Genomic DNA, 21,544 nt, shown 5'->3' with positions numbered 1-21,544 from the left:
CTCACTGTTGACTTTTGTTTTTGAGCTTACAGTAATGTTTTTAGTTTAAAGAAGCATAATTGTCAGCTGAATTCGCTTTTAGATTTCATGGAAAAGCATACGGGCAACCAGATGTGGGTAGTCACAAACTGGGCCCAAATTAGGCTTCCAGTCTTAATGCTAAAGGTCAAAGAAGTTTCCAGTTCAACTCTTCTCAGAAATGCATTGAATTAATAATTAATTTTCTTCTTAGAAAATCCCCTTGATGAAGCATGCAGTTACAAGTTACTGTCTTCAATTGGAATTATTGAATTGGACTTTCTAAGAAGCCCTCATGCATCTTGATTCCTTGCAGCCCTCTCTGCTTCTCTTTAGAAAAGCCAGCTGGAATACACTTATTTGGAAAGAGAAAGGAAGTTTTGTTATTATAGCTTATAGAAAATGGAAGAAGCAATATATGAGAGCAAAGATATTTGTACCTCTTTTTTTTTACAGTGAGGAGGATATACAATAAAAGCAGATAATAAAATAAGCTCTAAAAAGAAAAATCAACATTGTTGCATGATTTTGATCCATTGCTGTGTGGTCACCTTACCTGCAGCATTTCTAGAGGGTGGGAATTCTATGTTAGTTGTTTGGGTGGTGGTACAGTTTGTCAGGGTGGGCACAATTGTTTTGATAGAGTAAGACAGTGAGAGGTGACACTAGGGTCACTTTGAAGCAAAGCTATAAACTACACCATGATGTCAGCTGCTATGAAGTCCAGTGCTTGAAAAAGCACATTACTTCCCTTAGTTTTATGGTTCATAGTGCCCAAATACTGGTCATGAACTCAACAAGGCTGGCCTTAATCAGACACTTAACCAGTTAACTTAAAAATCTTTGAACATGGTTGCTGTGGTATAGTTGCCAAGAGGAGCTGGTTAGAACCCTTTCCATTAACTGTCCATTGATGTTTTCAGAGATACTGGATATTTCCAATTGCCCCTTTTTCATCTTCTAAAGCTCTTGGCAAATGCATTTTTATCACTTCCGTTTGTAGTTGTAGAGGTTTCATTGACACTGATGAAAATATTCTGCCGTTAAGCCTAAAAAATTAAAGATCTGCTCTCTGTAGGTGTCACTTAGGAATGGAAGGTATATTGGAATGGAAGATATCTGTCCTATCTCACATTTGCATTGCACAGCCACGTACCAAAGAGATTTATGCAAACAGCACCCGTTGTTAGCCTTTAGGAAATGGGTGCAATCCTTCTGAAACAGAGAAACAGCTTAGCCTGAGTGCTGTGTGAGTCTGTGAAATTACCTGCAAGCCAGCATTTGTGTACAGTCTGCAGCAGTTGATTCTGCATTGCATCTTTATGTTGTTGTGCTCATCAGCTCAGTGTCAATTTAACAATAAACTTCAACAAGTTTTCCTGTTACCCAGCCTTTGGGTTAGTTCTGCTGGGTTAATAATAATAACAACCATTATATTTTGCTGTGATCCACGTAGAAAAATAGTTGCAGACTCAAGCTGGTGGCGGAAGAGTTAATAGGCTGGCGAAGCGATCGGTTTGCAGCTGTGTGATGACAAAACTATGTGGTAGGTCTTTCTTATTTGTGTGGATTTGTGCATAGTCATTATAAAATGAGAACTCTGCAAGTGTCACCACATGGGTCTGAGTCAGGAATTTTGATGAGCGTTACACAGAGCGCATACTGGAGGCTGCAGAGGGTCCTTGGGACCACTGTAACAGCAGCCATTGGAACCTGGATGGCAGTTTTCAAGAGAGAAAAGATGTGTTGTTCTCCATCTTTGCAACTTGGTTGTTACAGTCAGTATTTGGCACTTGAGCCATATATCATGGATAACTGTTTTGGTCTTGGTCTTGTTCCAAATGTACTCTATGTGACAGGTGTGAAATGATGCTAGAATACTAATGAAACCTAACCAGAGAGAGAACAGCATTTTGTATTGCAGCTAAAATTACAATGGCATTTAAAATTTTTTTTTACTTTCAAGTTAGGCCTTCATTTTCCCTGAGCAATTACTATTATGTGTGCATGGAGTCAGTGTAAGGAAGCCCAGAATAAAAAGTATGTGGCACTGCCTGTTCTGTGGTCACTATTAAAACAAGTAACTGCAAATTGGTACTTCTGCACTAGAGCACAAGTTTAAGTAAACAAAGTGGCTTTTGGTAAGATCGCTCTATGAGAAAAACAGATCAGCCATTCAATAAAGTAAAATGAGAGAAAGGTGTAAGGAGGAGAGCACTGGTACTGAAGAAATGAGACAGCCTAAACTAACTGACATGAATGGAGAGGTTGTGATTTAAAAAACAGTGTTTGATATCAGGTAGAACTGCCTCCATCAGCACATTCTGCTTTGTTTTAATGGCTTGTAGATTTATTATGTTCATGAAACTTTATTTCCTTGCTCTGTCAGCTATCCTCAGCAAAAAAAGGCTTCCTCTCTTGAAAGACATGTAGTTAGTTTATTTCTTTTGGGAAGGGGTGGATTTGTGTTGTATCACTGCAACTATTTGGGGCAAAAGCGTATTATTTTGTGCTGTTTCTTCCTTTTTTGGTTTCCTGTTATTCCTTCAAAAACTTGCATTTCCCCACCAAAAATTGCATTACATTCTTGTGTTCCGTTGTTCTAGAATTAACATTAAAAATAAATAATGTATGTAATGCTTAGTTTATGAAACATGCCAACCTTTCTCCCACAAGCTTAAATTAACTGTAAAAAAAATAGCTATTCATTGTCCCTGATCTCTTCTTAGAGCATGACTCCTAGCAAGCCTAGGGAAGAGCCTTATCTTTTTCTTTCTGTTTTCACCTGGATTATGTACTTAGTTGTTTTCTTGTGCTCCACTGATCTAACCACCTTGCTCTTTGTGTTTAAGTGAAGTGCTCAGGGAGAGGATAGACCAAAAGGAGTTTCCACGATGCTGTCTGTGAATGGCATGCCAGAATGCAGTGCAGATGTTCTCCATGTAAAGACACACAAGTGTTGTCAGTGCTACTTTACAGGACAATGAGTTTAATGAAAAAGAAAGTCTCCTGTATTAGAGAGGGTGGCAGGTTATCTATAGACAGGAGTGGAGAATGCATCTCTTTAAAATGCCAGGTTTTGTACAGGCGTGAATCTGAATTGTACATCCTTACACAGCTTGTCGACAATAGTGTAAATATGAAAAGAATAAGACCATGGAAGTTCTACTGATTAAAAATCAATCCCTGAACAGTCTGATTAAATGGAAAGTATATATGGAATTCTGTATATGGAATTACAGCAGAAAGGCCCCAGTAGGTTCTCTTGTCCAGTACCTCACTCAAAGAGGGACCAGATCTCAAAGCCTCAGTGTTGAACAAACCCTGTTCACGCTGCCTTTCCTCACAGGGTGACTGCTTTGGCCCCTTACCACCTCACTGGCGCTGTGCTGAACTCTCACTGGCAGTGATGTCTGTCCTGCTCTGGGAGCCCAACCCTGGGAGCAGTTTTCCAAAGGCACAGAGTACTCAGGCATTCATTTCCTACCATCTCTGGCTACACTCCTGTTAATACAGTCCAGGATGGGACCAGGCACTGCTACCACAGCACACTGCTGGCTCATGATCTTCAGTTTTTAAGACTTTATTTATAGCTTCTTTGCCATGATGGTATTCTGATATATCAATTTACAAACAGCAGTTTATGTTCCTTTCACACTCACACCTGTCTTTTTATCACGTTGACAGGCAGGTTTTTGGAAAGTCGGGAATTGGGCAGCATAGTTTTGTTTTGATTATCTTTTCTTTTCTTTTTTTTTTTCTTTTCGTTGGAGGAACCCATGAAATCTTTAGGTAGTTCTGTATCACCTCATAAGATGCCTGCACAATTGGATTGCTCTTCTTGTGTCTTTATTACCAAGTCACAGGTTAAAGTATCAGCAGGAAATTCCACCTCAAATGTACATTTCAAGGCCAGAAATCTTCACTGTGATCCTTTTGCTTGAATGTCACTCAGCACCACTTAGTTTGCCAAGTAGCTTGTGGCAGAGCACGTGCTTTAGAAAACCTGTAAGTCCTTTGCATTGCTTTTAAAACTGACATAAACGTGCTCAACAGTTTTGAGATACAGTCAGTGATCAGCCTACAGATGAGGCTGAACTAAAGCAATAAAATATAATACATAAGCTGATTTTTTTAATCAGCTTAGGCTTGAAAGTGCTGTGCACATTTGGCAGAACTTGCAGATGCTTTCATTGCACGTATGAGCTTCAGCCACTCTTTCCCCTCTGCAGTTACGCTGTTCCTGGTGTCTATGGAAACACAGCTTGGTGTGGCAGCCCTCAGGAATACATTGCTAACGCTTTCGTTTTCTCATGTGGTTCCTATTTCCAGGAATGCACAGACGTGTAAGCCGTCAGCAGCCTGCAGCCTAACGAAAGCAGCGCCATCTGGCTTTTTGTTTCTTCTACTGACTGACTGTTTGAAGCTGTGTGTGAGAATAATTTCCAGCGCAGCCACTTTACTAGCACTGTGTTTTCACTTCATTAGGTGCCTATGCTTGCAAAGATTCCCCACTGTTGGCTTTTGTAGTTTTACTTGTGTGACCTTTATATTCTTATTAAACCTTGATGTTTGCATGAGATGTGAATAATCTTGCCTGATTTACAATTTATAAATATATAAGTCATTAGCAGGTCATAAAAGAAGTATAAAAAGCTAACAAGAATATTGTGATGTCAATTACACAGCTCACAGATATGAAAACATATCTGTTTTTACGAGGAATTTGTTCTAATTCATTCACATCTGTTTGTTTTGTAAGCTTTGTGAGGCACATGACAGATGTGACTTTAGGGCAACTGCCCTGTTGAGATGCACGAGCTTTAATTTTAAAGCTTGGATCAGCTGGGACTCTTGAGGACTTCGTCTACTGTGGCATTTGTGACATCTGCCAAACTGCACTGCAAGCATCTCTGCTTAATGCTTGCACTGCTCCTGTGAAGGAGCTGAGCATCAGTTCAGTGCTACAAACTGAAATACTGAGCTGTGGAGGGAATGAACCAGAACTGATAAACAGTGTTTTAAGTGGAGCACAGGTGGGTGAGATTTAGATGCAAAAATATTAAAACCTCTGTCTAGCTGGAGATGAAAATAAATAGCTGTGCTTCTATCTAAGGTCAGGAGCTGCCCACGCTGGAGCCTGAATACTAAGGGCCGTTCCATTTGTCTCCCTGAGGGCTCTGGATCTGGATCTCTGCTCACCATGTACACCACAGCACATGCAGCTTGTGCTGACAAGACTGGAGCCCATAGAATCCCCAGATTTGCTTTGGGATCAGGTGCTTCAGGATGAAGCGTTTCAATACGTAAGTTGTCTAGTGAATTCAAGCCACGTTGGAGGGGGCCCTGAGCAGCCTGCTCCAGAAGCTGACATCCCACCCATGGCAGAGAGTTGGATCTCAATGATTTTTAAGCCTCCTTCCAATCTCAGCCATTCTGTGATTTGATGATCTGACTTCTAAGGGACGTTCTAGCAACCCTAAGCACAGAGTACATTTGGCTGTTCTCATTTACAGCCCTGTGCCAGGGTCCGTGGTCCCAGGGAAAGCTGCTTTGAAGGCCCTGATGCAGGCAGGCTGTAATTCCCTGGGTGAGAACCGTCTCTGCTGCAGACTGTGTGTGAATCCTGTCTGCTGTGCAGCTTGTTGCCAGCAGGTTTAACTGTGAAGCCCTAAATCTACCAGTCAGTGTGATGGATTGTAAAAGGGTTACAATCAAAGGGGAAGTCATTAGTCCCTTCTGAGGATTTCCTCTTTGAGTACCACCAAATCATTTTTCTGGCTCCTTAAGCAGGTAGAAGGGGTGAGACATGAATTTATCTTTCTCTCCGGCATTCTTTTCTGCAGGATTATTGGTACACAAACAAGAGATAATCAATGACTGCGAGACAGGAAACATTCTAATGCTGGGCTCAAGACAACTGTGGTTTGGATATTGCTGCATGCTGCACTTGCAGGGACTTGGGTTTCATTTCAGAAGCAAAACTCTAATGGTAGGGTGTAAGAATAATGGGTGCTTATGCCAGCACACTGGGCAATCTCAGGACATCTTAAAGGCATGACTGCTAGAAACTCAGAGCACAGAACAGTATGTTTGAAATGGTTAAAAAATGAAAAAAAAAAAGACAAAATAGGGGTTTCTGGATGCGGGCAAAAATAATATTGTTAGCTTAGAAATGCTGCATTGTTTCATATCTGTGACCTGATGAAATTAATCATGAAGGCAAGAAGGAAATCTGGAATCCTTACTTTGTCTAATATTGTTAAGCAGTCACAGTGTTCTACAGCCTCAGTTTATGGTATGGTCTGCATATTTAGATTGTTGTCAGCAATTATGGTTAGTGTCTTGGTGATAATGTGCAAGTTTGCTCAGCAAAGGCTTCTGCAGTGGTGCTGGCTATCTGGGAAGCGAAGCATTTATTACTCTGAATATATAGCTTCCTAAGCAACTGCTGTCAGGACGAATACAAAATGCTGAAAATGAAACTGCTCTGAAGTACTTAGTTGTTGCTGCTCTGCCATCTTCCTATCTAGGAAAATAAGATAACATAAAATAAAAGCGTTAGTGTGGACTTAGAAGGAGCTGTACAATTGGGTGACACGTAAGAGAGGTGCTTATGCCTTAGCCTGGGAAGCACAACAAGGCTGTCAACAAGCAGTGCAACGAGGAAGTTTGTCTCACTGCTGCTCAGGGTAGAAAATAGATGTCCGTATTACTGTGCTGTAGTAACAATCCCCCAAATGATTTCTTTTGTTTTTAAGTGGTGCACCTCGTTGTATGTGGTATTACTTTCCATTCAGGAAATTAATCAAAATTATAATTAAGGACAGTTACACAAGACCTGAAATATATATACATATATCCCAAGGAAGCCCAAACAGCACAATTTAACTAAGAGTATGCTGCAGTTTCTTGATCTGCTTTCATTCTTCAGAGGGACTGAAAAATGGCTGATGAAGGTGATTGATTTGTTTATCTTTTCTCAAGGCTTTTAACAAAGATAGCTCTTAAACCCTCTTGAGTAATTGGAGGAAGGAGCAGAATTGTGAGTTAAACCTTGGTTGAGCAGCTGGAAACAAAGGAAGCCATAAAACTGTTCCTGTAAGTAATAGCGTGCCAGATTGAGGTGAGGGTATGTGGCAGAGCTCTCCTCACTGCTCTGCCTGCAGCAGCCACAGCCCAGATGCAGGATGAGGGGTGCAGCAGTGTGCTGAGGGCTGTCCTGCTGCAGGACCTGCATGCCATCCCTTTGGAGGATGGTGGGTAACAGGTACAATGCACAGCTTGTTGCAGGGGCCATCCGATACCTTGAGATTCCTGTCCATGCTGGTATCTGTGCTGAAAAGAAAGCCGCTGTCAGCCTTTCTAGTAGAAGTTAAAAGCCAGAAATGGAGAGTATGTTGAAACCTGCCTTCAGAAATTACTCAGAGAGGACAAAAGGGTTCTTATTAAAGGTAAGCCAGGACTGCAGGCAGTACATTCGAGGATACTTTGGGTTACTCTGTCGAAGTATGAGTACAGCATGCAATTGTAGGCTTTTGAACAGGCTTTCCTGTTACGCAGCTGTAGAGCCAGCAATTTAATTTAAAAGAGAGAAAGATTAAAATGTATTCTGTCTCTCTACACATATGTTCAAATTTAGAGATGGTCTTCTTTGCTTTGGAAGTTGAATGATATCTTGACCCTTCTATTCAAATAAAATTCAGTATGAAGTTGGTGTGGAAAGCAGCTTCATGTTACTGTAATGACCAAGAGCCAGGATAAGGAAGAAGCCCTCAGTAAGTGAATACATGCCTAATTTTAATAACACTATTTCCCACCTTGCTTTAGTTTCATGGTTCCAGTAATTTAAGAAGCAAACAGGCACAGGGCTGTATTTTATTCCATTAACATATACAGTAAGACTTACCAGGGAGAGAAACATAAACTATCTCGCCCACTCACCATTTATATCCTAGCTGGGTAATACTATAACACAGAAAATAGCCGTGTGTTCTGCCTGCCAGACAATACTCCTGGACCTGCTAGTGCAATCCCACTGAGACCAAGCTATCATTCTGATGCATCTTTAAAGAGACAGCTGATTTTTAAAGTGAAATAGCTCATGGGGATGGAGCTGATACCAATGTGATTTCCAAGTAGTAGAGGCATGGCTGAGCACCTTGCTAATATTGTCTGTGCTCTGTGCATCCTTATGATACAGGGAAGAACGCTCAGGTTTTCATAAGCTGATCCAGCCCTTGCTGAAGCTGAAGGAAATCCTGCAGTGAGCTTTTGCTGAGTGCATTCAAAACCAACCAAGCCTGCAGTAAATGATGTAAGGTGATGATTGTTACCTGCTGTGTAATTTACCTGTTTTATCCCTTTGCCATACCTTTTCATAACCTTGCCTATTTTAGGTTTTCTGGATGTCACTCTTTTAATTGATAGAGTCTGTAGTTGTGAGATTCTCTCCTTAACTTTGTAGTCCTTTGTAGAAACAAAAAATACAGCAGCAGCAGGGACAGCCAGACTGTTTTGAGCCAACTGCTCCAGCTGCCTTTACAACTTAATTGGGAAAAACATATTTAGTGTCCATATTGATCTGTTTTGTCATTGGTGGTGTGGTCTGGAGCTTTTTGGCCATTTGTTTGCTTTTTTTTTTTCAATAGGGTTGATGTTACTTAAGTAGACTATCTGTCTTTGACCCCTCCTTGCCACGCAGTGTTTTTCTGCTCTGTCTTACTGTGATCTCTTTGCTGTCCCTAGTGCTTTAACTACTCTTTAATCCTCTGGAGCATATTCAACAGTTCCTTTATGTGTGCAGAGTGAACAATTCCTTTTTGTAGGCTCTGTGCAAATGTTTCCGTCACGGCTCTTTGAGCACCTGTGGTAACTCGCCATGGAGGGCAAAATTCTTTCTTCCTTACAAAGTGCTTGCTGTTTTAAGATTAGGGAGCTGCAGATTAATATGGAAGCAGCAAATCTGTGCTTGCATGGTATACAGGATCTGCGCCACAGCCCTGCATGAGGGCTTGGATATTTTTGGTCCATCTGCATTTCCAGAGCAACGATTTTATAACTTTGCAGCATAACCTATTCCACAGCACCATCAGTGATAGCTTTTTATTGTATCAACAGGCCTGTGAAAAAGGATTCATGAGATAGAAAGATGCTTACTGTGGAAAAAGCTCAAACGCTGCAGCCAGCGTGGGTCTTGGATTCTCTATGCAGTTTTTAATGTAAGCTAATTTTAATATTCAGGTGAAAAATGGAAGTGCATAAGCACAACCTGAAGCAATATTACAGCTCTCTGCAATCTTCCTTATTTATTTATCGTATTTATCATGTAAACAACTTCATCGTCATAATTTCCTATGCTAGTGTTGATGCAATTAAATTTTCATTACCTGTCTATATCCTGAAATAGACATGGGCCATGGAATGCACATGTATTTTGTGCAGAGGGTGGAAAAAGAACACTCCAACTTCTGAAGCATCAGTTGTAGTCTATGGCTGGATCTGTACTGACATGGATGTGTCGGTCACCAGAATACATTATAACATCACGACAGCCACTTTTGTTACATTTGTTTTCTAACAGAAATACTGGTTCGTGGAGGCAGTGCTTCAGTGTGGCAATGTGCAGCCCCATGTGTGTTCTGAAAGTTACATGGGCAGCTCTGGCAGTGATGGTCTGGGGATGTACTGCTAGGTGCACATTTACAGGGCCAAGGCTTTGGTGTGTGGTGTGCTGTCCTCTGCAGGTTCTTCCTTGCCACTGCTGAGGGAAAGCCACAGAGGTCCCACCCTACATTAGAAGCCTTGCAGAACCCTGGTTCTAGTGGCAGGCTTGTTCTGCTGTCACTTTGGCTGATGAGTGAAGATCTTTCCTTGCAGAACTTTTCAAAACCCATCTGCTGAAGGACAAGGTTCGTGACTGTCAGAGACAGTAAGTGAAGGATTCTCTGTGCTCAGACTGGGGCGCAATGCATCGCTGGAAATCCTACCCATGGGGAATGAACAACATCTGCCCCAAGTATTCTAATCCATCATTTAAAGATGTGAGGCCTTTGGATCAGACATAGGTTTGGTGCATTACTCATCATTTCTAGAACTTAGGGTTTGAATCAAGCTTGGCCAAAATCTTAGTGCTTACATGTGCACTTCTCAACTCGGGGTGAGTAGAAGGCAGGTCCAGGGAACAGGACCCTGCAAGTCTGTGGAAGGGATGAGGAAATATCTCTTGGGGCAGATTCAAGTTGTCCATTAAAATTTAATGATTGCCTTTGGCAATATGAGAACAAGAGTTGTATCTAAATCTTTTGTTCATTGCTATAAATAAATTAAAGCCATAAGGTGCCTTGGTCATCATTTAAAAAACAGCTTTTGCCAGTAAACATGCTTACATCATGTATTAGATTATGTAATTGTGAATAGAACTGTACAATGAGAGAACATTAAAAATTGGCTTCAGTTTTTTCTGGTAAATATGTACAGTGGCTAAATCAACATAAGCAAGAGGGCTGGAAGGAGTTGGTTCCTCACTGTGCTGGTTGTTGTCCTGCGCAGGGGGTGAGGAGGTAAGAGAGGCAGTGCAGGGTTCTTTCTGAACCTCGGTAATAAAAAGGCCTGACAACAAACAGCTTAATGAGATAACTGCTTTAATAAGACATGAAAAGAGTATAGAACATGAACAAATGTTACATCTTTAGATGTCGAGCATCCTGTGTTCATGCGGAATCGGATGGAGCCCAGAAAAGACTTTCCCTCAGTGCACTGTGCAGAGCAGATCCTCTCTGTGGAGAGAAGCTCTCCCTTTTGCTCACTCTAGATGATTAATAGATGACTTCCTTACAAGAAAACAACTCTGTTCCTAAAGGATGTTCTCATGAGAACTTGGTGAGAGATCTGGCTGAGAATGTCCTGCACCCAAGGAGTTTGTGCAGCACAGCATGGGCCTGTATTTGCTCAGGTGAAGCTGTTGTGTGCATCGCTACCTCCTCAATGTGCTGCAGGCCCAGTCAGAATCAGCACGTTCCACCCTGGGATTCACTTACAGTTTACTTTTCCCAAAAGTATAACAAATTACAGGTTACGTGAATTGCATTTGGGCTTCTCAGGCCCAAAGCATGAGTAGAGCAGACAGTGCTTGTTCAAGGTCATTGACTCCTCCATCACAATATCTTCTGTGACACTGCAGGTGAAAAACACACCTCAGCATCAGCTGCATAGAGCCCCACTGCATGCTGGCTTGCTCATTGTTTCAGGTGGAACAAGCGAGGAGAAATATTCAAGCACTGCCCTGCCTCAAAATAAATAAATGAAACATCAGAAAAAAAATACAGGAAAATGTAGAGATCTGACTGTCTTGGTAATAGTGTCACTCCTGAGAGTACGGGCACCAGCAGGCTTGTTGCTAGGCAAACGCACAAAGGATTGCTGCAGTAGTGCTCCAAAGAGGAGCCTGAGATTTGGTTCTGAGAAGAAGCTGAATTTCAGTAGGGATATTTGCATATTTTGTGTCTAGAGCCGGTGTTTGATTTTAATTTTAAAAGAAATCTGTAATTTCCCTTGCCTGACTGTTGTGCTTTAACTGCTGCACTATTCTGTTGCCTGCCATCAGTTTTTCCCCACTGTAATTAACATACATAAAATCAGGTTTCTAGTTTCTTCCTTTTTTGTGAGGGTAGTTGCTTTGAATACGATTACAGTGCCATGGCTTTTCACAGCACGTATGTCCATCATCTTACATAGTTGAACATGTGTTATTAAAACGCAATAACAGTACCACCGAGTTACCATTACGTTATAAAAACATTCTCCGCATGGAATAATGGTACCTGAGGGATGCAGGGAATTACAGGTTTCTGCATCTTGAAGGTTTTACCATCACAGTGATGTCTTTCTAGGAACGCCATGAGACTTCTGCAGTGCTGTTACAGTGATGTATAATAATAAAAAATCTTGGAAGGTAACTCCTGCTTAAATGGTAGTGACTTAATTTAAGCAATCTGAGCAGCTTTTCTGAGTTATTGCTGATAGCTGAAAGGTCTTAATAGCTGAGAGAGTTAACCCGTGCATACATTTATATATGTATGCTGTATGCATGCCAAGGTTGGAAGGATCAGGCTCATGTGCTGTTATGTTACTCAAGGATCGTGTATCTCCAGTCTGCATCCATATACAGACAACATACGTGTGGCTGTGGGTGCCCATGTAAACCCACCTGGAATATGGCCCTGTTAAGTGATTGGATGTCATCACTGCTTGCCTCACTTTTCTCAGTGATAGGGAGAGGCATGGTAAGATCCCAAAGCTGACATTACCTTTTGCCCTTACTAGAGCTATAATTTCAAACCAGGAATTTCAGCCTCCAGGCCAGGGGAAGCATTGACTACATAAACAATCCTACAATTTAAAGTGTAAGTGGGAATATATTTTTTTAAGATACTGAGTTTTGTGTGTTCAGAGTCTATCCTGGCTGAGCTGTACAGCAGACAGCAAGAAGCAGGTAGAACTTTGGTATGCTTTGTGGCAAGTTTTTCTCCTTTTAATGGAAGATCTGAAATGTAGATGATGTGTTGGCACATGCTGAATGTACTACAGGCACACCAGGCAGTGCTCTATACCCTTGGTAGTGGTTGGTCTGTTGCTTGCTGTAGTACATCCTGAGATATCATGTAAATACACAGAAAGAAAGGCATTTCATTTACATAGAATATTAATGGCGTTAATTAGGAAATTAATGCATAAGCTTCTTTCCATGAATAAAAAAAGAAAAAAGCGGTTGAAGACAGAATTAACTGCATGGAACAGCATGAGTCAGATATCTCTAGGCAGTTCCATAGAGATGGCTGCAGCATTTATATCACTTACCTCTGTGACGTCTCAGCCAGTTCTGGCACGCAGCTAGGGAGGGAATAGATTATTGTGCAACTAAATGAAGTTATTAAAGTAATGTTAATATAATTTCTTATTTATTTATTAAAAAAAAAAAAAAAGCACAAAACTTGAAGTGGTCATCTGCCAATTTATTTTGTGCAAAGCTAGCTCAAAACTGACCTCAGCTGCTGTGCAGAACTGTGCCTCCAGGAGACTTCTGCACAAGGACTTAGGAGGGAGCCCATGCCTTGTGACTAGTTGTGGCCTGGAGGTCGGGTATGTTGGGGTTGCTGCTACATTTTCCTGCTCTGTGAGCCTGCCCTGAGGGGGCTGAGGACTTGATTAGTATCTTTGGCTGCAATAGTGGGGAGGATCTTTTCACAGCTCTGTAGCTGATTCCCATGCACATCGTTTCCTTCATCCTCCAGGCTCTCCTAAGGGGTGGGCAATGCAGCCCACAAGGGATTGCTGTGCCCCACACAGTGTGGTGCCTTAGCATCTTCAGTGCAGCTGGGGCTGCTCAGGTCTGTGTATTTGCATACAGGTATACATGTGTGGTCTTCATCATACCTAAGAAGTGTTGTCCACAGCCACTGGCATGATGGAGCCCTATTGCAAGTTTTGTAGGATAACTTTCTGGCCAAGATGCAAATCTGCAACAGATTGCATCAGACAGCATTACACACTGATGTAACCCCCGCAGAGGCCATCAGCAGAGAAGCAAGCAATCTGGCAGCAGCTGAGTTAGTGAACTGTGTGGAGCACACCAAGCACAAGGACTGGAGTAATGCATTGAATATAATGTGCTCATGTTTCTGCAGTTGGTAAGGAGGCATGAGACAGGAGCATGGCACTGAGGATTTGCCCTGCAGTCAGCAGGGTAGGAGCTACTTGTGCAAAAGTATGAGTGCTGATGTGGGCAGTTTTTCCAGACAGCTGTTTGCTTTAGCCTCAAAGTTTCTGACCTCGACTTCCATCTTCCAACACTTAATATTACTCTTTGCTCATTCTTTCCCATTGTTAGGAGCTGGGTTAAAAATCTGAACCATGCTGCTCTTCTGTGCATGTGCTATTTCTTGCATGTTTGGAAAAATAGTATTTCTCCCAGTCTTCACAATATCTAAATGATATCTCAGGCTAAAGCCGTTCCTGTAGTTAAAAATATGATGTGCTATGGTGTCTGGCCTGCTCCTCTCACCATGCTCTGAGTTTGCAGGTGTTTTCCACCTGCATGCTCTGTGGTTCTAGCAGCACTCCCAGCATTGCTGCTTAAGGTTGTGCTCCTGGGCTTAGGGATCAGAGGTACCCAAGGCTCCAGACTGTTCAGCCGAACAGCTGATCGTATACAAGTGTAAAGCATTTTTTTTTTCTTCTCCAGTGACTCACACTTTGTGAAACATGGTCTGTAATTATGTTCTCCCTTGGTTTTCACAGTGCCTAAGCATTCCTGTTACATTTGTCTAATGCTTGTACTATTTCTTCCGCCTCTTTTTAATTTTTATTTTAAGCCTATGACTAAGGGAAACAATTTAAAAACCCATTACAGTGTTGTCCTTGATGATGCGTTCATCAGAGAACGGCTCATAATGCTCTCCTAGGACTAAAATTACTGGGTATCTTCAAAGCTCAGCTGACAGAACCTAGCCAGGCAAGGGAATTAGCCTGATCTACGAGATAGAGCAAATTCCTTTCTGCATTTGCCAAAACATAATAGAAGGGACCATTGTTCACGCAGGGAATCATCCTCTGCTAAGGCTCTGGCCATTGGCCCACATTGTGAGACGTGGATTATCCACCACTGGAGGTTTTTAAAGAACAGGCTGGAACACTGTGGAACTTGGCAGGAGCATTATCTGCCTCCGCGAGCCTGACCCAGAGCACCAGTGTGGATGGATGACCTCCCCTCAAGTGCTTGTTTTCCTACTGATCCAATATAGCAGTCTTTTTGTCTTGCTTGACAAGTGACACAGATGTAAATGTCCACGTAGCTAAGCAACGTGTCTCCAAGTAGACCTAAAGGTTTGTCCCCCAAAATTGTTGTTTCCATTCTTGTCTCAGATATTATGGCTCTTGAGGCTGACACAGACCCCAGGGGCAGGCTGTAGAAGCAGAGAGGATTGTGCAACTCCTAGAAGGATATTAAAAATAAAGAACATGTGCTTTTCTCATGAAAACATACTCTTGAGACTCCTGGAGCCTATCTCCAAGCTTAGGTGTGGCTGAACAGGTGAGCAGAGATGCCTTGGCTTGCAGAGGACATGGATGAACACAGAGGTGCTTAGCTCGGTTCCATGTGGGTCCTTTGACATCCACTTCAATTTCATTTGAATCTCTTCCAGGAAACCCTGAATCACAGAACTCTTCAAACTGATGCATGCCCTTATGGTACTTTGAGTTTGCATCAGAAATGAAAATCCTTTGTTTTAAGCTTGCATCGCAATTTGTTCTAATTTAATTTCAAGTCTTTCAGATTCTTAAAATGGCTGAAGTTATACGGGGCCTTTCTTGCCTGGGAAATACAGCATCTAAAGTGGCTGATGTGCTGTTATGTTACTGCAGTGCCTTGTTTAAATACATTCTGTCCAGCTCAAAGGAACCCGATTAAGCTTTGATACATCAGGAGTTATGATGGAAAAACTTTCTATTTCCCTTTTTGTGCTGTTAATCTCCCTCCAAACAAGCACAGCTATCAAAACTCTCTCCATTTTTGTTTCTCTTTTTATTTGTGGAGCAAGAATCTGCCAGCAGCAAAGTGATATAATTGATGCTAATACGGAGGAATGCTTGGCCATGGGGCTGTACTTGTGTGCTCTATGCATGGGCTCTCAAGGGTCAGAGATCTGGCATAAAGGAGAGCTCAGTCTCTAAAGCTGAATTGCTGGTCAGAGTACGACTGTCTAACGAAAGATTACCTAGAGCAGAATCAGGCATTTCCAGGCCCATGGAGTAAGAGCTTGGAGACAGCAAGCCTGGCCTTTTCTCCTCTATCTTTTAGTGCAGATAAGCAGTCTGTAGCCCTTGCTTTGCAGCACCCTCTCTCCTGAGAGGCACAGCTAGGATGGAGAGGATCCCCAGCCACACTGCCCAAACCCATGAGCTCTCATCAGGAAGCTGGCCTGATTCAGGCTTTGGCTGACTGGGGTCAAAATGTAGCAAAAACACAGCTCTCTTCTTCCCCTTCAAGGCAATTGAACCCTCAAAAAGTGTTGTTTGTTTGTTTGTTTTTGTAAGCCATCGTTAGCTAGTAACAGTACAAAAAGGATTTTGCCCAGAAGTGATTGCATTCTTTGATTTCTGGAATCATTTGGAGTACTCTGGAAATGTCACAGTATTCAATGGAAACTGCTGGCAGCTCTTCTTATCCTTAGTAAGGTATCCCATCATTGTTAAAAATGTGTTCAACATAAAATAATGACATGAAATTAGAATGTCTATCTAATCTAAATAATAAAAAAATCCTTGCACAATTATTAATCAACTCAGCTTTGCTATTTTGCATGTGTTAATACAGTCTTATTTTAATAATAGCAATAAGGGAACATTCTTACAAATCAATTTATCAGCAGTTATTTGATTAATGGCATGATACCTGGACTGATACAATTGGTTATGAATGTGACAAAGGAGATTTTCCAGTTTTAAGCCCAAGAACAACAGCATTGGGCAATCAGTGCCTGCAGAAGTTTTTTCATACATGTTTGTGTTTGCACAATCTTATCCTATGTTTCTGAGTAAAGTTTTTCTGTTTCAGATTCTGTATGAGTAGTGCATCTCCCAGAAAAGGCAATGGAGCAGACTAACCACTGATGTCACTTCACAGATACAGCAACCTCATGGCACATGTGTTATTCAGCTATTTTATACATTGGGTTCAGGAAATGCTGTAGGAATATCTGTGTAGAGGAAGCACAGCTAACGCACAAAGCTTACTTCACACCTCGGCTGTGATGGATGCTGGAGATGGTTCCCTGATAACCTGGTCTGTTAACTCTTACCATTGGGTTATTGTGTGAAATGACAGAAGAATTGCAGAAAAAAGGTGTGAAGAATGTTGATATGGGTTATGAATAAAGCTGTGCACCATTGTAAGCCACTATAAAAATATAGAACAAAGTAGAGAACTTCTGACAAATAGAACTGCGTTGAAGGAAGTGCCCTATGTTGTTTATTACTGATGTCACAAAGCAGTTTTTTGAATAGCATGAATCATTTTCCAGCTCTAGCAGAAAACAACGGTCTGCTGAGGCACTTGCTGCCTCTATTTGTTAAGGCACATCCTTTTTTTGTCAGCAGAAATAATGCCACAGTGTGCTTCAACAAGTTTTATTCCTCCCCGTGTGTTTCCATGCTGCATTTCCTTTTTTTTCCATATCTGAAGCTGTTCTTTCCTGCTGTTATGTTCATTAACTTCACCTCCAGAATGAGCAGCTGGAATCTGCCCATATTTCCCTATGAAATAATACTTGGCAGCGAGGCTGCAAGACCCTGCTGCATCTTCCCATCGCCATTGGTTCATGGTATTTTTCACAGTAGTGAAGAACAGCAAAGCAGCTCATGATCTAGGATTGGTGCATGCTTTAAACAGGCCATTTCCTATGCATTCGTTTAATAAGGGCAGATGAGAGGTGGCTCTTGCTTCAGATTTCCTCACTGGGGCCGTCCTGGTGAGGCACTCCTGGCAGACCTGGCTCCCAGGAGGTTCTGCAACCAGCAGCCACTTCCACAGCCCTGTGTGCCAGATGGTGGCCTTGTCCAAGAGTTGATTGGTCTCTGCATCTAAACCTGGCTATGCAAAACCAACCAAGCTAGAGAGCTGCCAAGCCTCTTCCAGAACTAGCATCTGAAATGTAATATGACTTCCAGAGTCCAGTTTGTTGCAAAAGATCTCTGCTTCCAATTTTTTTTCCAGTAAGTCCATGCTCTTTAGAGCACTCCGTTGATTTTCATCCCATCAGTTGGCTTTTGGAGGTTAGATCACTTCTGCTGCTGTATTTGGCTTAACCAATTTTTGAAGCAAAACCACAATCTCATTTGTGCTCATTTATGTTGTAACTAATGACAGCAACATATTAGACACCTGGAGAAAGTCTGCTCAAACTCCTGGGACAATAACACAGGCACAAATCTCCCCAAAACCACCTGCCTGCATCATCTGCAGCATCTCCTTGGATTTAAGTGGTTTAAGGAAGCTGGCTCACGCAATTGTTGTTAAGCATTTCTGCTTCCATTGGAGGCCAAAACCAGAGAGAAAGTGGAACTTTCAGAAAGAACATGAAGAAACAAATTCATTTCTTGAGTTTCAAAGTATATCTTTGATCTTTTTGTAGGAAACATCAGTTGTTTATTTCTTCAGATCAATTTGCCCATCTCCAGCTGTCTCCAAATGCCTTCAGAAGAATGGGAACATTCGTTTTAGCAACAATAGTACTATGAAATTATAAAATCCAAGACTGGTTACTAATTATCCTTGTCTGGAATAGAAGAAATTATAGAAGCTATTAAAACACAGAGGACAAGGAAATAAATGTGGATGTCTCCCATTTTAAAAAGCTCAAGAAAAAAGAATGTAATTCAAAAGAGGAGGCTTCTATTTGCAGATTTAGAAAAATGGAAAACCTAAATATTTCAGATAAGACTAAGAAACCTAGGCATGATGTTGATAGAACTAAGGGTCATTAAAACCAACCACAATGAAGAGAGACTCGGAGCACCTAAAAACATAACAGCCATAGAATCGTGGAATATCCCAAGTTGGAAGGGACCCACGAGGATCTTAACATCTGGCTCCTGATAGCACCACCCAAAAATCAGACCATATGACTGAGAGTGTTATCCAGACACATCCTGAAATCAGGCAGCTTGGTGCCATGGCCATTGCTCTGAGCAGCCTCTTCCTGATACCCAGCCTGACCTCCCTGTCACAGATCCACACTGTTCCTTTGGGTTCTGCCACTGGTCACCAGAGAGAGGAGATCGTTGTTTGGATGAAATTAAAGGAAGCTGATCAGTGTGTGATGGTATGGCCAACTCATAAACTGGTAAAACGTGGATAATGGCTGAGATAAGTAATATTGCAAATGTGACCATGTAATATTTGAGATCAGCAACACACCCTCACCTGAAGGACAGCATTCGATTCTGTTGGCAGAAGGAATTTGGAAATAATTTGCTGAGAAAAGCGGTGAAGAAATGTCAGAAAAATGGTAAGTAGGAAAAATATGAATAGAAGGGAATGTATAAAGATGTTTAGAGAAATAATGAGAAACCTTGTACTTCCATATACTTCTATTGCAAGAGCAAACATCTTAAATCAGAAGACATAACATCTGATCTGTTGGGAAGTGTTTCACTGAGGATCTGCTTGTCTTGAGATGCTGCCCATTTTCTGGATAAATGCACTGAGCACTGGAGAAGTGGGAAAAAGCCCTCTAAAAATTGCTTGCCCTGGCGTGAATGATTGTCATCCTCAAATTCATGTCTTGAATCTAGAGCAGGCCCTGGGGAACTGTAAATATCTGAAAGACTTTCTAGGCACCATATGGTGGTTATGAAAGGATCTAACACAGGCCCAGTTCTGAGTCAGAAGAATGGAAATGAGGAGGGCTAAATCTTGGAAAGCAGGGTGTTCGTGGTTATGAAACCAGAAGTGGCAGACAGACTTAAGCCCTCTACACTTCAGCAACACTTGCTCTCTATCTATTTATAATTCATTTTGCTAGAGGGGCATTATTCAAGTGAGAAAATACTCTTCCGCTCCAGCATGGGAGTGAAGGCACTGTTGTAAGAAAAGCAAAGCAAATTGAGCTATTTTAAGTGTCTGAAGAGGCACTGAATCCAGCTATGTACTTGCAAAAGGTTCTGCCTTTACTGTTGCCTTGCTCCCCATACTGCATGAGCAATGCCTGTTATCTAGCATCTCCTTGAACAGGCGGCTCTGCAAAGCCTGTGTTGTATTGCTCTGATAAAGCAAAGCCTGATATCATGCAACTACCCACACAAGTGCAGCTAAGATGTTTTGGGGTACATTGATTAAAGCAGAGAGTTCTTTTGGGGCATCCGCGTTGTGCCAGAATATTGCTTTCCCAGCAATCTCCTCCCTCCCCAAGCAGGACCGAACTGCCTTGCTGTATGCACCCCACATGGCATCCCCACCTCCTTGTATTCTTTCATTGCTGCTCCAGCTCCAGCTGTCCCCTCATACGAGTGCTGAGTTGTTTGTGTTTAACTGCCCACATCCCTCTGAGCAGGCCAGGACCTGCAAAGCATCACTTATTTGTTCGTGACGTTCCTTTGACAAGCTCCTGCCTGCTCCCCTGTTAGGGCACCGTGCTGCACCGTGGTGCATGGCACATGGCTGGGGGCTGAGCAACACACAGCTCTGCCAGCTCTGCCTGCTTGTCTTGGGCTGCTGAGGGGTGGGAGAGGGAGCCCAGGGCAGGGAGGAAGGGGGCTCACTCCTTCTCGCTGTTATTTGATATGATGAGAGGAAATGGCCTCAAGTTGCACCAGGGGAGGTTCAGGTTGAGTATCAGGGAAAACTTCTCTGCAAGAGTGGTTGAGTGTTGGCACGAGCTGCCAAGGAGGTGCTGGAGTCACCGTCCCAGGAGCTGTTCAAGGAATGTGGAGATGCGTCACTGAGGGCCATGGTTAGAGGGCAATATTTTGGTGGTAGCTGGACAGTTGGACTAGATGATCCTAGAGGTCTTTTCCAACCTTAATGATTCTATGATGTTATGATTTAGCAAAAAAAAAAAAAAAAAAAAAAAAAAAAAAAAAAAAAAAAAACCAAGAAAAAACAAGTACTTGTCACACTGGGAAAATGCATGTCCAAGCAGAGGTGATCTTGCAGTGAGAGTCCCCTGCATCTACTTCATGAACTCTTTTGGTGCAAATAATCTTCAGGACAAGCAGGTATCTTTCAATAGATAACACTGGAATCTTTTATTTTTCCAACAGTCCTATTATTTAGTAATTAATCCAAAGGGATCTGTGCCCCATAGCAGGGTTTGGCACAGAACAGTTAATCCTGATGCAAATACTGAGAGCTCAGCAAGAAGGGCCAGCTTCCATGGGCAGGTTTCAGTGCAGAGAACAGAGGCATATTTTTCTTTCCCTGCGGTGCAGATCAGGGATGTCCATCTACTGAGTACAGATACTGTTTCAATTACTTATTGAAGTTGGACTGTATTGCTAGCACTGGAATAACATTTTAGAGAATAAAAATGCTCAAGTGAAAGATCTTGAAGAATTCCCCACTGAGGTATTGTTTTACTGCCTTATACAGAGAAATCTGCCTCACAAATGAAATTGCAAAGGTTCAGCTGTAGCTGGGGAGTGCACAAAAAGGAAGACTGAGGATTTTGTTTTAAAAATTAAAAAATATATATTTTTATAATTGGTTTTATTTATTTTTTTAGCAAACACCTACATTATTTAACAAAAAAAGTAAGTTGAATTCGTCTATAACAGTTCAGTGGAAATTCTGTACAAAGTATTCTATTTTTCAAGTTCATTCAAACCCGAAGTGAACTAAAGAATGTTTCGTGCCCCGTTGTCAAAGGCTGCCAAAAATTAATTACTGCGCCCCTCTGATCTGCTGATGTGTGACCTGAAAGCCCCATGCTTTAATTACTTTTCCAGCTTATAATTTGGACGTTGGTTT

At 41.9% G+C, this 21,544-nt stretch overlaps 1 long non-coding RNA gene across 1 annotated transcript in view; it reads left to right on the top strand.

Moving 5' to 3' along the window:
• Window positions 1–20,213, top strand: part of LOC128078484 (uncharacterized) — a 41,827-nt gene extending 21,614 nt beyond the window's left edge. The window contains exon 3 of the long non-coding RNA XR_008205674.1: window positions 16,634–20,213. This is a non-coding gene — a long non-coding RNA (uncharacterized LOC128078484). The remainder of the gene's footprint in view (window positions 1–16,633) is intronic.
• Window positions 20,214–21,544: the final 1,331 nt, after the last annotated feature.

Source organism: Tympanuchus pallidicinctus, unplaced genomic scaffold (genome assembly GCF_026119805.1).
Source record: "Tympanuchus pallidicinctus isolate F22 unplaced genomic scaffold, pur_lepc_1.0 scaffold17, whole genome shotgun sequence".
Classification (NCBI taxonomy): domain Eukaryota; kingdom Metazoa; phylum Chordata; class Aves; order Galliformes; family Phasianidae; genus Tympanuchus; species Tympanuchus pallidicinctus.
The sequence above is the reverse complement of the archived record's forward strand: the minus strand, read 5'-3'. Positions and strand labels throughout refer to the sequence as shown.